At 34.8% G+C, this 12917-nt stretch overlaps 2 protein-coding genes and 1 pseudogene across 2 annotated transcripts in view; 2 read left to right on the plus strand and 1 right to left on the minus strand.

Moving 5' to 3' along the window:
• The window catches only part of LOC145247498 (corticotropin-releasing factor receptor 2-like), a 907054-nt gene that overhangs the window by 124763 nt on the left and 769374 nt on the right, over positions 1 to 12917 (plus strand). The gene's annotated exons all lie outside the window — the stretch shown is intronic.
• LOC145247499 (uncharacterized) overlaps positions 1 to 12917 on the plus strand; it is a 135927-nt gene that overhangs the window by 76492 nt on the left and 46518 nt on the right. The gene's annotated exons all lie outside the window — the stretch shown is intronic.
• Positions 480 to 602, minus strand: LOC145247674 (U2 spliceosomal RNA; annotated as a pseudogene).

A 12917-nucleotide genomic window follows, 5' to 3' on the forward strand; every position in this document is an offset into this window, starting at 1 on the left:
GTGTAATGAATGAATACGTGAATGTAGGATTGACATAAAATTCTTACAGATAAACTAAAATGACCGTGGTCTTATATGTGGGGTTGGTATTTATTTGCTCCCCCACCGAGCAAATTAGACATAAGGCCGATTTTTAATGGGAGGAGTGAAAGAGAAATGAGGACCAGCTCCCCGGGAAGTAGGGGAGCTGGATAGTGACAATTGGTATGAAGGGTTGCTCCTACATTGACCACGGTCTTATATGTGGTGTTGCCCCCACATATGTGAATATAAGATTGACATAAAATTCTTAAGATAAACTAAAATGACCGAAAAATGGGCTGAAATAACTTAAATAAATAAAAAGTTAATGACTTAGAATGACTTTAATGAACTTAAGGATGAATTGAATGCTTAAAAAATAACTGGAATTCTTCAAAAACAACTTGAATGATCTGGAGAATGACTTGAATGGCTTTGAGACAGACTGGTTGTAAAGTAAATGATAATTTTACATTAAATTAATACAGAAAAGTGATCCCCACTTTATATCACAACAAGTACAGCATGTAGTAAGAACAGATACTACACTTTGATCTTGGCCAAAAGGACCAGAAAAGGGTATTTATTTGCTCCCCCACCGATGAAATTAAGCACAAGGCCGATTTTTAATGTAGGAGTGAGGAGGAAATGGGGAACAACTCCCCGGGGAGTAGGTGAGCTGGATAGTGACAATTGGTATGAAGGGTTGCCCCTATATTGACCAAGGTCTTATATGTGGTGTTGCCCCCACATATGGTCTTTGCTTGCAGTACTTGCCGGAACAGATATTACACTTTGATCTTGGCCAAAAGGCCAAGAATAGGGTATTTATTTGCACCCCACCGAGCAAATTAGGCACAAGGCCGATTTTAAATGTGAGGAGTGAAGGGGAAATGGGGGCCTACTCCCCGGGGAGTAGGCGAGCTGGATAGTGATAATTGGTATGAAGGGTTGCCCTTACATTGACCAAGGTCTTAGACGTGGGGTTGGTATTTATGTGCTCCCCCACCGAGCAAATTAGGCACAGGGCCGATTTTTAATGTGAGGAGTGTAAGGGAAATGGGGACCAGCTCCCCGGGGAGTAGGGGAGCTGGATAGTGACAATTGGTATGAAGGGTTGCCCCTACATTGACCAAGGTTTCATACGTGGGGTGACCCCCACATATGGTGTTTGCTTGCAGTATCTGCCGGACAGGTGGTATTTATTTGCTCCCCCACCGAGCAAATTAGGCACAAGGCCGATTTTTAATGTGAAGAGTGAAAGGGGAAATGGGGGCCAACTCCCCGGGGAGTAGGGGAGCTGGATAGTAACAATTGGTACGAAGGGTTGTCCCTACATTGACCAAGGTCTTATATGTGGGGTCGCCCCCACATATGGTCTTTGCTTGCAGTATCTGCTGGACAGGTACTACACTTTGATCTTTGCCAAAAAGACGCGAAAAACTTAAAAGGTTAAGAACAGCATCTATTAACAACAGACCTTTGATCGTAACCAAAAAAGGCCAAGCACAAAAGACTGACAGACCGACCGACAGACCGACGGACCGAGTGAGTGACTTATAGAGTTGCTTGCCCGCGACAAAAAAACTTCGGGGAAATGACCATTCAACGGACTGCACATCGTTTCGTCAAAAATCACCAACTGACAACAATTGCTCACCTGCACAATGGAAGAGAAAATGGAGACGTGGCAGCAAACACTTCCAGTGTCAACACATGCAGTTGCTCTCGCATAAAATACAAATCACTGCCAGTGTTCAAATCACCAACGAATCAAGTACCACTAAAACAATGAAACTATTATTTTCAGAACTTGAGACTTCGAACACGACGGGAGCGTCCATTATTAGTTAGTTCGTGCATCGAGATTAAATTTTATGAGGAGGCATAATTTTTTATGTATCAAATTTCAGTGTTTATGTCAACACTACTCAATACATGAGTAGAGCTGGGTAATAATTTATGAAAATTTATGGCAATTAAGCTACATAGGAAATTAGAAGAAATCCCCGTGTTTCATCATTTAGTGGTGATAGCTGAGGAATTATTACGATAGTGAAACGCAAAAAAATCTGTGTAGTTTGTCATATATATTTTTGTAATTTGCTATATATATATATATAATATTTACACACACATACACACATACACACACACACACACATATATATATATATATATATATATATATATATATATCAAATAAAATGGAGGTGGAAGGACCTGGATACTCAACGTTTCGCCCGATTTATGCGGGCTTCTTCAAGAGGGATGGTCATTGACGAGAGAGTCGGAGGATTGGGGCTATATATAATGATGGGGGAGAGCAGCGTGTTTTCCTTATGTAAATTAGATGTCATATATACATGTATATACATTTTATGAGAGAAGAACTAATTAGAGTAAACTAGTGTAGTGGATTACGTCTAAAAGATAAAATATCGTAGAGATTAAAAATTGTGTTTGGAAATATAGCGGTGATAGATTAAATAAATAAAATGACACGAGATTACGAAAGAATCGTTTTTTTTTTTGTTTTTTTTTTTTAAATTAGAAATAATTGAATTGGGATAAAATAGCGCAGTAACTTAAAAGATCACCTCCTATTCTTATTTTTACTCCTATTTATCACCTCCTATTCTTATTTTTAGATACCATCTTTTAAGTTACTGCGCTATTTTATCCCAATTCAATTATTTCTAATTTAAAAAAAAAAAAAAACGATTCTTTCGTAATCTCGTGTCATTTTATTTATTTAATCTATCACCGCTATATTTCCAAACACAATTTTTAATCTCTACGATATTTTATCTTTTAGACGTAATCCACTACACTAGTTTACTCTAATTAGTTCTTCTCTCATAAAATGTATATACATGTATATATGACATCTAATTTACATAAGGAAAACACGCTGCTCTCCCCCATCATTATATATAGCCCCAATCCTCCGACTCTCTCGTCAATGACCATCCCTCTTGAAGAAGCCCGCATAAATCGGGCGAAACGTTGAGTATCCAGGTCCTTCCACCTCCATTTTATTTCATATCGTCGGATTTAATCCAGCTCAACAATCATATATATATATATATATATATATATATATATTAGGTTTAATTACAATTCGTCAATTGCTACAATTTTCTGAGCAGATTCCCTCTCTCAAATAGTCATGCGTACAGATGGTAGCAGGATACCTTACTCACTATATACTTTCTACTTTCATTCACCCGTTTCACCGGGGCAAATATTTCAGTCTATGCTTATAGCGAATCACCGTAAAAATTCCATTATGTGATTACGTGATTTTGTATTTTACCTGCAACTCAGACCCTTTACTTTATTTCTTATTTCAACGACAATTTCAATTGGATATTCAGACGTAAACTTTTTATAGTTTTAATATATCGATTACTTTTCGTTGGAACATGGCTGTTATATTCAACAGAACTATTCTCTCCCAATAACAAGGCCATGACAATTAGTCTACTCGAACGACGGAATTAAGAAAAGATCTTTAGTAGCTGATTGTCATGTAAATCTCTAAACAAATGTTTTCATTCTAATTTTCGTTTACATTAATAAGAAATAATTAATATGAAACATTAATAATCTTCCACCCGATGTTGTCACAGCATAATCTTATATTAATTATTTATTATTAATGTAAACAAAAATTAGAATAAATGACAAAAAAACTTGACCATCTTATAATTTATTCCTTTAATTTAGTTGACATTTAAAATTCTTGACAGTATCTGTTTCGTAGCACAAAATCAATCACTTAATTATTATATCAATCAGTGAATCTATTATTCCCTTGACTTATCAGAAAAATAGCAACAATCAATCCATCGAACGGAAATTAAATAAGGATTGGTATATATTATAAAAAGTATATTTATACAGATATATATATATATAATTATTTTTTTACTATAATAATTAAATACCTACAGACACTAGTGTTTCATCCTTTCGGGATTCTTCAGTGCAGGGTGTCACGATTACTACCAGTCGAACGATTCGAACCCCGCGACACGAGACATCTCTGGCTCGATTAGCGGAGGCCGTATCCATTCGGCTACCATTAATCATGTGAAATAGCGTTGAATTTTTAAACATTTAAATTTAAATGTTCATTACGTCAGACAGACAGTGATCAAATCGTTATACGATGATATACGCATAAGAGCTAAATTGACCGACTTTTTAATTCAACAGAAAGTGCTCAACGATAAGAAACGTATTTCTTAAAGGGGCTGTCATAATTATTTTTTTACTATAATAATTAAATATATTAATATATATATATATATATATATATAATTAATATATATATATTGTACGTACGTATGCATGTTTGTATGTATGCTTGTTTGTTTGTTTGTTTGTATGCATGTTTTCGTTTTACTGACTCGAGACCTTTCCCGCCTTTTTAATTTATTGAGAATTATCTAATGCCTTAACTTTTAAAACAGCTTGTTGGTATCTTTCCGATCCAGTTATGGTCAGAAATATATGAAATAGATAAATTAATATTCAAGATTCAGTGAGTATCTGTAATCTGACAAGACTGAAGGAAGCTACCATGTATGTATGTATGCATGTATGTATGTATGTATGTGATTGTTCATAGGAATACCCTTCAACCTCCAGAGGAAGTTAACTCAGTGGAAATTGCTCAATTTGTATGTCACATCTGCTTCAATATGTGCAAATCTACGGCGGGAGTGCAGTCATCTGAGATGGCACGGACGACAAGATTGGGAGAACTCAATGTGATGAAGATCATCTGGAAAGATGCAGCAATCATCATGTTGTGTGTATGTATGTATGTATGTATGTATGTATGTATGTATGTATGTATGTGTGTTTAGCTGATTCTAGACCTATTCCACCGTTTTTATTTATTGAGGATTATCTAATATCTTAAATTTGGAAACAGACTGTTAGCATCTTTTCGACCCGCTCATGGCCGATATAGATATATTAATGTTCAAGATCCGTAAATTTTTAAAATTTCAATTAAGAACACAGGTCACGTGCTAACAACCCATGTAACCAGAAAAGGAAGGAAAGTATGACCGCTAGATATAAACGGGATGGGGGGGGGTAGTAGAAAAAGAAGAAAATAAATGGACAACGATAGACATTTATGAATAAATGGATTAAACTGTTCGTTGTCAAGGTAACAGAGGCTCACCACCGGATGATTTTTACTATAAAAACATTATTTAAGCTGTCTTAAATTTAATGTCAAAATCGGAATAAAATATAAAACTTATTATTGTAATTTTTATTTCTTTTTTGTTTCTTTTACAACGAAATCACCACTTATCAAGGCCTAGAGGCCACTCGAGAATAAGGGTTAATGAATGTACAGTAGGCAATGGGACAATAGTCGGTAAATTGGATTACTTAAAGAGAACGGCTCATCAAGAACTTGTTTACGTTGGACTTGAAGCCGAGCATATTGTAGTCACCTGGAAAGCAGGAAAACGGAACAGAGTTCCATAGGCGTGCAGTTCTAAGAAATAAGCTTTGTTCATTTTTATTTTTTTTACATAGGCATAACCACTTATCAAGGCCAGAGACCACTCGAGGATAAGGGTTAAGATTTTACAGTAGTCAATTGGACAATATAGTAATCGCATTTATTTATTTTATTTTATGAATTTAATCGAATAAAAATGAAAATGTTAAAAAATTTAAATTGAAGGGTTAAATAAAAATTAAAAATGCAAGAGTTATATATATATATATATATATATATATATATATATATATATATATATATATAATTAATTAAAGGTTGAACCATTAAAAACTTATGTTATGTTTAGTTTCTGTTCTGTCGCCTCTTGGATCTTCCGACCACTCTGTTGTATCAATTAAGATAAAATTGAAATGTAATAAGTCCCCAGACGTACCTCTCCATCGTACAGTATATCGATACACTAAGGCTGACTGGGATAGCTTCCGTACATTTATATCTGATCTACCTCTGCATTCCATGTTTAAAAAGGATGTGTCCTCTATAGTATTAGACCTGACGGAATGGTTAATTGTAGGTATTGACCGTTTCATACCCTCTAAAAAGTTTCAGCAAAAACCTAACAGCCAGCCATGGTTCTCTCCAGAATGTGCTGCTGCCATTGCGCACAGAAATCACTTTTTCCACTGCTTCAGACGTAATAGATGTATGGAAACTAAAGCCGCTTTCAGGACTGCCAGCAACCATTGTAAGAAAGTAATAAAGAACGCAAGAGAGTTGTATGTTCAATCTGTTAAGTCCAAAGTAGCTGAGCAGCGGCTTGGTTCCCACCAGTTTTGGCAAATAGCAAACAGAATCCTGAACAGAAGCGTGTGCTCCATCCCAACTGTTATCAATGGACCTGAGGTAATCTCGTCAGCATCAGACAAAGCCAAACTCTTTGTCAAGAACTTTGCAGCTAATTCTACCCTTTGCAACCAAGGCCGCCAACCCCCAATATTTCCTCCTGTATCAGAAAACACGCTATGTGATATACGTATATCTGTACGTGATAAGTTCTTGATGAGCCGTTCCATATAAGTTATCAGATTTACCAAATTTACATTACTAATGATTACTATATTGTCCAATTTCTACTGTACACTCTTTAACCCTTATCCTTGAGTGGCCTCTTGGTCTTGATAATGTGGTGATGCCTATGTAAAAAAAAAAAAACTTTAAAGTTTAAAAATTTTTTAATCCAAATAAATATAAAATCGCTAAGGAATACAAATGATAATAAATATAGATATAACACAAAAACATAACACTAAGGTTAATTCAAGATGGTTTGAACATATAAATAATAATGTATTTTAAAAAATAAAACTAAAATGAATATAAATTTATTGAGATAAAGTTTTTTAGTACAAGAATAATTATTCAAAAATAATAAAATTTAAGCTATATTGTATATATCTATACCAGTGCATTTCAACCGGGTTTTTTTTGTTTACATAGAGGCCACCACTTATCAAGGCTCGGAAGCCACTCGGGGATAAGGGTTATTGCGTGTACAGTAATCAATGGGATAATATCGTAGTAATAGTTAGTATTGGAGATTTGATAAAGTGTCTTACTAAAGGGGGCGGTTCGTCAGGAATTTGTTTATGTTGGACTTGAAGACATTCAAGTTGTAGTCAGGTGGGAACCAGGCAAACGGAAGAGAGTTCCACATTCGTGCACTTCTAAAAAAAGAAGCTTTGCTCATGGGATCTACGCTTTGATTTATGCACAGATAAAGAGTGGGGAAAATTAATGACAGTGGTTTCAGCTAGACGGGTGTGTATCGTGAAAGATTGGCATGGGGGGACCAGAGATTGGAGCTCAGACGAGCATGTGCCATGGAAATAAAGATAAAACAAAGACAGGCTCGCAACGTCTCTTCTGCGGGAGAGAAGTTGCAGGGAAGAGAAAAGGGCATCCTCCATTAAGCCAAGAAGTCTATTTTGTAGTCTGTCAAGGCAGGGTCAGCTGTTTTAGCAGCTCCTGTCCAGATGTGGCAGCAGTACTCCATCCTTGGACGTACTTGGCTTTTATACAGATAGAGAATTGCATCAGTAGTGAGATATCTTCTGGACCGGTAGAAGGATCCCACCAGTTTTCCAGCAACCTTGGCAACAGACTTCTGCGGAACGTTAGGGTTCCGTCAGTATAGTCCATGAGTTCCGCAAGTTCTAAATCAGAACAAGAAACAAATAAACACATGTATTTTATTATTATACTAGCCCGGCGTTGCCCGGCGTTGCCCGGCGTTGCCCGGCGTTGCCCGGCGTTGCCTGGCGTTGCCGGGGTGTTGTGAGGTGTATGTTGAGAAAAAAAAGTGGTGGTAGGAAGGCAGGCTCGAATCCGTACCGAAGGAGGAAAAGAATGTGAAAAGAGTGATGTATTTGCTGTTGCGCCCATCGCTAAACCGGAAGTGACGTAGGTTTAAATTAACGCTAGTCAATCGAAATAGGGGTTTACTTTCGAAAATATCGGCGAAAAAAGACACGGGCCAGCCAGTACTACATACACACACATTCGCATACACACACATATGTATATATACTACATAATCTCTCCGGGAATCTTTTTCTATGATCTCATATCTAACGTCATATATATATATATATATATATATATATATATATATATATATATATATATATATATATATATATATATATATGACGTTTGATATGAGATCATAGAAAAAGAGATCATAGAAAAAGATTCCCGGAGAGATTATGTAGTATATATACATATGTGTGTGTATGCGAATGTGTGTGTATGTAGTACTGGCTGGCCCGTGTCTTTTTTTGTGATATTTATTGAACTCTCTCTCTCTCTAGTCCTGTTTATCTGTCTGTCTGTCTCTCTCTCTCCTCTCTCTCTCTCTCTATATATATATATATATGTGTGTGTGTGTGTGTTTTTGTTTGTGTGTGTGTGTGCGCACGCGCGTAACTAGCTGGCCGTGTTCCGTCTTTGCCCGTGAGAGTAGATAAAATCGAAATATTCCATGCTCAATCTTGAACTATTGAAATATTTTCTGCTAATGTTTGTCATACCACACGGTGTTAATTTAAAACAGCAATAATATAATTAAACCAAATATTGTTTTATCGAAAAAAATATCGTATCAATCGATTTTATTTTATTTTATTTTTATGTACGATTCATCTTTAACGCTATTATGTCACAAATAGATTGTCAAAACATGAATTTCTTTAAAACTAATATCCCGTGTATATTTCCTTCTTTAAACAATTGCGGTAGGGGTTGTTTAATTACGGTAATACCTTTTTAAATAGTCGTGAATATGGAAAATAAGAAAACGTTTTCGTCGCCATGTTTGAAGTATAAATGTTTTTTTTTCTGTTTTGTGATCTTCAATAGCATTCGATTATCGGAAAAGAAAAAAAAAAGTATGACGACGAAATAGTGTTATCGAAGGGAAATTGAGATATGGCGGCTAGGCCAACAAACGTAAGTAAACGAATGTACTTGGCAAAAGGTGGGAAAGATAATTTTAGGTGTAACAGAAACATTACTAAACAGCAAAGGCGTTGTTTGTTTCGAAAGATAAGAAAATAAAGCTAAAGAAGAAAAGAGGAATTAAGAAAGATAATCTATAGCCGCCATGTTCGAACTCCCAATTTGTATATTTCTGTTCGTTAATTGTATTCTTGCATTCTAGAATGGGAAAGAATACATGATAAGGAATGTGTGTAAAGAGACACAATTTCAGATAGCAAAACTAAACCAATAACCAAACGTTCCACAACGACACACGAGAAAAAAAAGGTCACATCTCTATTTACTTGCCCCCAACCCACGAGGGAGGTATTAGAAAGAAGGTCGGTTTATATGTTGCGAATATCCAACTCGCCAAAAAGGAGAACTCTGGATAAGAAAAAAAAAATAAAAATTGTCTCAACAATGAAGGATTCTTCCTCCACTGACTGAGGACAGAACAATTCAAGTATATCCTCAGAACTGATACTACACTGTGGTCTTTGCCTAAAGACCAAAAAATGTCATGTTGCTACAGAAATTATACGAGATAAAAAAAACATAAGAAAGTAATAAAACGAGCAATTAAAATATTCTGTTGTTTTAATTAAGTCGCTGCAAAAGAAAAAGGGAGTGACCAGTATTTAGATGGTAAAAGTATAACTGGAAATGGTCAAAATTAAATAATGACGGTTGTATTAAGAAAAAAGTATCATATGAAAATAATTCGCTTGTGTAAGGTGGTGGTAGTGAAAGTTGAAAAATATTACTCCCACATCCTGTATGCATCTGAGTCGGAAAAAAATTAGAAATTAGTGAAAAAGAACGAAACGTGTGCATATTTCTCCAAAAACAATTTTCATTTAATAACACCAAAAGTGTCATTATACATATATAGTGTGTTCACGGAGACATTATGGTTGAATGTAAAAGACAAAATCTGGTTTACTTCATTACATAGAACACCCACCCACACACACACACACACACACACACACACACACACACACACACACACACACACACACACACACACAAGGCCGTTTTTTATTCTGCGTTTCATCCACTCTAGAATTCTTCAGGCTTAATCGCCATATGCATTTTATAACTTACTATATATATATATATATATATATATATATATATATATATATATATATATATATATATATATGGCGTATGCGCAAATTCTGTGGTTGTTTGTCGTTTTTATATGCGCATCTTCTATTGAAATTTCAGTTAGCCAATCAGCTTTTTAGTATCCACCGCGCTCTTTCTATCAGCCAATGAAAATGCATTTATCGGACAAAGGCCTATTTGACCTCTGGTTGACCTGTTCCTTTGTGTGTGCTCTATTTAGCCTGGATATTTAGCTTCTTGATCTACGTTAGTATTTTTTTTATGTTAGTTTATATATAAATATAAATATGTGTATATACATATATGCACATATATATACATATATATGTACATATATATATACATATATGTGTGATCGTTTATGTATATTCGTGTTTATTTAATTTATTTATTTATTTTCTATTGTTTTTGTTAGTTTTAAAACTATTTTGTATCGCTATCCTAGAGTAAATTTTATTTTGTGAACACCGTTGTTTACTATTTCTCTTCTACAGTTTAATAAATGTTGGGGTTCTTTAAAGTACAAGATAGAAACTTTTTCATGAAGGCATAATCTACATGGGTCATCTAGATGCCTACACGTGGTAGCTTGTCTTATTATTTTCCATTCGACTACCGGCGAATATCCACTTTCCTTGAGTTCCCAGTATTTATTCGCTAGTGTTGTTTTCATACCGTGTTTTTTTTATTGTTGAATGTACTTTTGTGGTCATAGTATCGAGTTTTGAAATCTAAGGAAGTCATACCTACGTAATATTATTCGGGTTTTTTTTCGAAAATATTGTGGCCTGGTATTATGTATTGAGCACTTTTGAAGAAACTACTTAAAGTTTACGCATAAATCTATACTTTCGTATATTAATTTTATGTGAGTAAATTAAGTATATATATATATATATATATATATATATATATATATAATGGCGTGTGTGTGTATTTGTCTAATTATGTTATCAGATAATACATTTTTAACAAGGCAAACCTTATCAAGAGAAAAAAGCAAGCTCAACATTATTAAGAGGAGCAAACAATATTATTACATGCCTTATTGCCTTAGACTTTAAGGATTTTCAAATTAATTCATCGGGGGAAAAAGATTTGCTGTCTTGAGGATTAAATGAGTTATCTCTCTTAAATTGATAGCTGATTAATCTTTCTTGAATTATTAAAAAGTTTATTTTTCGGCAAATAAATTTGTAGGCATGGCCATAAAATATTATTTGCTAACAATAAAGTTTCGATTGAAAGATGGGACTAAAGCATAATGGAAATGTAATAACTTTAACGTGTAATAAATTACTTGTGTACATTTCAGAATTGATAATCTGTTATTTACTTTTTATAGTGAAAGTACACGTTTGTAAATGACATTAAAATAAAGTCGACAATACTCTATTGTACATTATAGTGTATTATTTTGTAGATAATGTGAAATAATATTCTAATATTTTTCATTCATGAAATTACTGATAAAACGTTTCTGTGAAAGAAGGAAGCAACATGGTGGCATTTTTCCGCGCAAAATGGAGGAACATAAGACGCCATGTTTGTTTTGTGTTCGCCAATATTTAAATATTCCACTAACAGAATTGTAGTTCATATTCACTGATGATACTTTTACCTGGTGCACAAAAAAAAAAAAGAAACATTAACGGAAGCCAATAAAAAAGAAGTCTCGATGTTCGATGAGAGAGAGGGGGGTAGTATTTATAATGAGTCAAAGTTACACCCATATCATCTTCGTAAATCTATTTTGTGAGTGTCAGATAGGTCGGAATTAATCTAGAAAATTCTGAAATCGATGTGGCACAATGGGATACAAAACTATTTGGGGGAGCCTTGAGGTACTCAACGTTTTGAACCTTACGCCAAACACACACGCACACACATCTCAGTAAGTGCACATCCTTAAAGACTAACCCAGATAATTCTCAACTTTACTTCCCTCCGCATTATAGATCTCAGCATGTCCTCGGCGTCTTCAGTATCTGCATGCTCTTGCAGTTTCTGCATCTCCTTTTCTTGCAGTTTTGTCTGCTGCCTCTGCCGCTGCGCATTTACATCTGCCTATGTGCGTATCCTTATTTCTGACTGCAGTCTCTACTTACTATTCATTTATGTAACTCTGCCTTTACAGAGTTGAATAGGGGTCGTACTTTTCTGACCAATTTCTTTTCGTCACGAGCTGCTAAATTCTTCAAAATAAATTTTCTTTGATATTAAAATAATATCATTTTCCTTTGACAATAATTTAAAACACTTTCTCTTTTATCAGCAAAATACCATATATGTAGCACTCTTCCCCTTTCTTCCTGCTGGAACAATCAAACTCTTTCGAATTAACAGAACCTTTGAACTTGAAAGCCACATTTTTATTTTATGTCGCTTTTAGCAAATTCCATTAAATAATTAGTTGTCAAACAATTATTCGTTTTGGTTAACATATCCTTTATCCATCAAAAAACAATTACAATAATCACATTATTGCTAACACATATTGTCCTCGATATGCACTAGCATATCTTATTCATAGTGCAGTTAGGGCTCTGGTGTATCATAGCATTTCTCGGCCAGGAAGGTGGGGGGGGCTAAATCTTTCGGAACTAGTTAAACCGACGAAATACCTAGGTTCCGCTCAAGCGAAATCGTTACAGCATAATATTGGCAAAAGTTCACATTTGAAAATCAAAATATACGAGTTTTATCCAGATTAACAAATGTT

The sequence above is a fragment of the Euprymna scolopes genome, chromosome 25 (genome assembly GCF_053919585.1).
Source record: "Euprymna scolopes isolate OS-2025 chromosome 25, ASM5391958v1, whole genome shotgun sequence".
In the NCBI taxonomy this organism is placed as follows: Eukaryota; Metazoa; Mollusca; class Cephalopoda; order Sepiida; family Sepiolidae; genus Euprymna; species Euprymna scolopes.